At 35.2% G+C, this 5,452-nt stretch overlaps 1 long non-coding RNA gene across 2 annotated transcripts; it reads left to right on the forward strand.

Annotated features, from left to right (window-relative positions):
* Nucleotides 1-569: 569 nt before the first annotated feature.
* Nucleotides 570-5,173, forward strand: LOC114925163 (uncharacterized). 2 transcript variants are annotated; one of them, XR_011870502.1, is made up of 3 exons: nt 570-1,467; nt 3,330-4,663; nt 4,936-5,173. It is a non-coding gene; the product is annotated as an uncharacterized lncRNA (long non-coding RNA). The 2 variants fall into 2 exon arrangements; XR_011870501.1 differs by having other exon boundaries at nt 3,330-5,173.
* Nucleotides 5,174-5,452: the final 279 nt, after the last annotated feature.

Genomic DNA, 5,452 nt, shown 5'->3' on the forward strand with positions numbered 1-5,452 from the left:
TTATAGTTTCCAAGATCTCACATGCATCGTTTTCACATTTTACCAGCATTTTTCTTCACCTACTGAAAGAATCTTCCATAAGCACCATAGTATTTTTCACTATTTTTTTATGCTTCTAACTAGGATGCGTTGAACCAGATGGCACATTTATCGCTAAACAAAATGACACTTTCCGTGTAAAAGGTGCTGATGGAATAAGCGAGTTCCATGTGAAAGATGCTAAAGAAAAAGATGCTTTCAATATTGAAAACACATCCTTTAAAGACACTTTTGTTGACATAGAATATTAGTAATAAATATTTAAATAAAGATGAAATATATTTATTATTATTGTTCTAAAAACCAAATCAGATTGGCTAGTTCAATCGGGTTAATCGAGAATTAGTCATCTGGCTGATTCGGTTGACTCCAAAAACTAATCTGCGAAAAATCAGTAAAAAAGTCGGTCAAATTCGTGGTTAACTAATGAACCGGCCAAATGGGCCGGGTTTTTATAACTTCCGGTTTTTTAAAAATGTCCAAATAAAAACACCCCATTACCCAGCCCACCCACTAAACCCGCCCGGCCTGCCCCCCTTTTCTCTCGCGCGCTCTCTCACGCACACTAAGACCATGGAAGATGGAACCCTAGCCCCTCTCTCTCTCTCTCTCTCAGCTCCACGGAACCCCAGCAGCCTTTCTCTCTCCCAGCCAACAGCAGCAGCCAGCGCCCAGTGCCCAGCGCCGCCGTCGCCGACGAAGTCTTCTCCTCAGCCAGCGTCCAGACCCGGCGTCGGCGATCCTCTTCTCCTGGATCCCTTCTCCTCGCGTCGCCAGGTCTACTTGGAGCTGCTGTTGGCGTCGCCGCCTCTGTCCTCATCGTCGTCGGCCACCCTGAAGTTGTGTCTCTGTCCTCGTCGTCGAGCCCCCCTCTCTCTCGCGTGCGCGTGTCAAGCCTCTGTCTTCGATCTCCTCTCTGTCCCAGCTCACTTTCCTTTCTCCCTTGCCGTAACTTCTCTTCCTCTCTCGCCGCCGTAAGCAAAGCCACTTCCGATTCTTCTCCAATCAACAACGATACGCATTTCTCTTCTTCTTCTTTCCATTTTGTAATATTTGAATTTGTATTTGTATTTTTTATTTAAACCTTTTTCGTTAGAGGTCCTTTATCCCCAACAATTCCCCTTCAAGCCCAACAGGCAACACCTTCTCCTTCCACGGCGATGCTTCTCCTCGCATTTGTCGCCGCTGCGCTCTTTCACGCCGTCCGCCTTCAATACCCGCTAGTGCATTGTTCCCGATTTGCCATAGCCACCAATGCCGCACCTACTTCGATGCGATTCAGATGTTCCTGAAGGATTATTCTTCGGTAAAGAAATTTTCAATTCCAACACCAACTTTTCATGAGTTTTGTGAGGAGTTCTATTGGTCTGTGAAGAACAGGGGAATGGCAAATTCGGGGACTGATTTGGCTGGAAGTTGAGGAACAGGGTATATTGCGTTTAATTCTATCATTAATTTCCTTTTATGATCTTTTGCTTTTATTCAAAATCAATGTCTCTCAAGCTTTATATTTTCTTTACAAAAAATTGACAGAAAATAGCTAACAAAGCTGATAGAGTTGATTTGATTTTGCTTTTCAGCTCTCCTTTTCTTTTTCTTTTTTTTTTTTTGTATAAAGAAATCTTTACAATACTTGTTTAATAAATAATTATCATTATTAGTATAAGTTATAATTACATGGAAAAAAAATTGTTTTTGCTGATACATTCCTTTTTCCTTATAATTTTAAGAACTGTGTTAAATGCATTTTTAATTATTTTCTCTGTCAATTGAATCTAATTTGTTGTGGTTATTGTATGTGTAAAAGATGGAGTTTCATTCTGGTTAATTATAATTGTAGCCTGTGTTTTGCTTTTAAACGAAGATTAGGAATTTGTTGGATTGTTTATCAGTGGTATTAGTCATTGTTGCATGGCTTTATATCAAGAATTAAGAGGATTCTGTTAGTTTTCTGTCAAATGGTCTTCTCTCGCGTGGATATCAATGTATCAATCTCTGTTATTACTATTAGAGATTAAATACAGTTGGATAAGTTTTGTGGCTTGGAAGGGAATTTCTTTTTCTTTAAGTGAAAGAGCTAAAACGGATAATGTGGTAAAGGTCATTTCATTTATTTAAAAATGCTAATATATCACATGAATTGAGATAGGTATATATGAGTAGTGTACTTTTCTCTTGAATGAGAATGAGAATATCATACCTGTTATGTCATCAGCTATGGCTTAATGAATAGCCTTTGAATTTTGTAGTGTCGATTGCTGTGAAATTTAGGATGAAGTCATTCTTAGGGTAAATGTTTATTCACTTATTCAATGCCCACATTTTTTTATTGTCTACTTCTGTATCTGTTTATTTCTTTATTCCTTATTCTTTATTTCTTCATTGTTGATTGTTTGGTGATTTCTTGATTTTTGTTGATGTAGATAGTAGGTTGTTTCTTGTGTCTCCTTTGTTAGGCTTTTTAATTAGTGCTCAGAAATGTTTGATTGGTGTATTGGGGGTTCTTTTCTTTTGGTGTATTTGAATAAATTCAAAACTACTTATGTAGAGTTGTCAACTATAGTGTAGGAAGTTAGGGTAGTTAGTTTTTTTCTATAGATACAAGTTCATTTTGATGGAAAGGAACCTTGGAAATTGTGTAGTTGATGTGATTGGTTAGGTACAGTCTTTGTTGAATCTTATTATAGTTACGGTCTTTGGTGTGAGAGAGGATTATGTTCATGTCATTTCAAGCATGTATGTTATTTATTAGGTTATGTAAAGTTGTTCTAGATGCACTAGCAGAATGTCTTCGTTTATTCTCTTCATGTTGTGCTTCACTTTTCTTGTTTTAGAAGTAAGAAAATTTTTTTCATGGCTGATTTGATGCTTGATAGACATATGGGACTTGTCTTGTTCTAGAAGCAAAAAGTTGTTCTGATGGCTGATTTGATGTCTGAGAGACATATGGGAATTGTGCAATTAGATTTGTTGGTGGTTGTCGGTATAATTTATGTGCTCTTGCGCTCTTGCTAGATGTGGCTAGATGTGGATTTGCTTCTATGATCATTCCTTTTTTTTTTCCAAAATAAACTTCAAGTATTGGTCCTTTTTCTATCTTCTCTGAACAAATTTGTTTGTTTTTTCTCCACATTGATCAAATTTTTGAATTCAAAACTTTATTTCTGCTCCATCTTTGGTCTATAAAGCAGACTTGATCGTGTTAGCATTGGTGCTCGTCTTTGTTTTTATATATTATATGTGTGATTTTTAATTGGTTGTTGTTGTCTTCTTTATTGGTATTTGTTTAGGATCTGCTGTCTCAACTTTTGAATGATTCAAAAAAGGTTGGTATGTCCAGGATTGTTGTCATCGATCAGAAGAGGAACATTGATGCAAAATTTGAGAAGGCTCTCCAAAATACTATATGTCCTTGCTCAAAGATGGTCAAGGTTGAGGACATTTAGGATGGATATATTATCCATTATAACTTGCTGCTGACCTAGGTCTAGCGCGCAAAATCTTTTCTCATCATCCTGTCAAATAACTTTTTCAGATTTACTTCCTTAATTAGAAAGTAACCATCAATTAATACACTATAAACCACAACATTAGGCATGTAGTCATGTTTCAACATCACACTAAGTATTTTTTGAGCTTCTTCAGTTCTTTTCTTTTACACAAAGCATTGATTAATATACTTAACGTATATTCATTTGGCTTGATGCTGTTTTTTATCATTTTTCTCAACAATTTAACAGCTGTTTCTAATTGATTAACACCACAGTATCCGTGAATCAAGGAAGAATAAATGAACACATTGGGAGAAATTTTCCGTGCAGTTATTCTTAAAATCAAATCTTGAGCTTTCTCTACAAGTTTAGTTTTGTATAATGCATCAATAACGGTGTAGATTATTAAGTTGGGCTTAGTTGGTTTTTTCTTTGGTATTTGCAGCACTTCAATGGTTTCTTCTACCGTTGATTAATGTTCCAAGAGTGACTTCGTTAAGCTTAAATCCCATGGCATCTACCGTGAAGCTTCACGATATAGATGCCATAGGATTTTATCTTAACGAAGTCACTCTTGGGACGTTAATCAAGGGGATTTGTGAAGAAGATCGGATAGAAGAAGCCATTGAAGTGCTGCAAATACCAGAGAAGAAACCAACTAAACCCAACTTAATAATCTACGACACCGTTGTTGATGCATGATGCAAAATTTGGCTTGTAGAGAAGGCCAAAGATTTGATTTCAAAAATGACTATACGGAAAATTTTTTCCAATATGTTCATTTATTCCTTTTTGATTCATGGATACTGTAGTGTTAATCAATTAGAAGCAGCTGTTAAATTGTTGAAAAAAATGAAGAAAGACAACATCAAGCTAAATGAATATACGTTAAGTATATTAATCAATGCTTTGTGTAAAAGAAGAAGAGTTGGAGAAGTTCAAAAAGTACTTAGTATGATGTTGAAATAAGGCTATATGCCTAATATTGTGATTTATAGTGTATTAATTGATGGTTACTTTTTAATTAAGGAAGTAAATGAGGCAGAAAAGTTGTTTTACAGGATGATTAGAGAAGGTTTGGCGTCCGATGTTCAGAGTTGCAACATTATAATTAATGGCTATGCTTGGAACAGGTTCGTTATTCATATAATCTAAGAAACTTATTAAGATTTTCTTATAAGAAAAGAAAGATTTTGATTTTCTGAATATTTAAATATTGGCTTTGAAAAAGGGTTTTTGGATGATTAACAGTTGGTTTTTTAAAAGATTTATAGGACGAACGATAACCACGGCCTTGATATCAATTCTTCTCTTTATACTTATCTTCTTGTAACAATTCTTAAACTTTCTACTGAGAATCCTCTCGAGGATGATGTTCTCACCCCCTAAAGAATTTCTTTTTAAGTGGTAGGTTCATGAAGCTTTGGCGCGAAACCGCGACTGATTTACAAATTTTATGTATATGTTGTACTTTCTGTTTGTTGGGTTAATTGAGACTTTACCCCTTGTCAATTGTTGTTTTGAGATTTTAGAAGGGCAGTATTTGTATTTAAGAAGTTTTGACTAAGTTTATGTATTTATTTTTATGTGAATATGTGATTATGTGAATTAAAGTAAAGACTTTTCGATTTCGTAACTAAGAATTTGGTTTATATTCACGAAGGCTTAATATTAGATAATTATAATATTAAATTAATATATTAGAGATAAATAACGCCTAAGTTTTTAGTACGATCATGAGGTGTTGAAAGTAAGGGTGTTATACTAGAACTTGAGAAGGGGAGGGTTGAATCAAATTAGCTTAAAACTTTAAGTTGTTGCTCCATTTTCATAGAAGGTGATTATGCATGAGATTTTTTACTTTTTGTCTCTAAAATCAGAACCGAGCAGAGAAGGGATGAAGAGAATGAGACAAGCATATA

Source organism: Arachis hypogaea, chromosome 14 (assembly GCF_003086295.3).
Source record: "Arachis hypogaea cultivar Tifrunner chromosome 14, arahy.Tifrunner.gnm2.J5K5, whole genome shotgun sequence".
In the NCBI taxonomy this organism is placed as follows: Eukaryota; Viridiplantae; Streptophyta; class Magnoliopsida; order Fabales; family Fabaceae; genus Arachis; species Arachis hypogaea.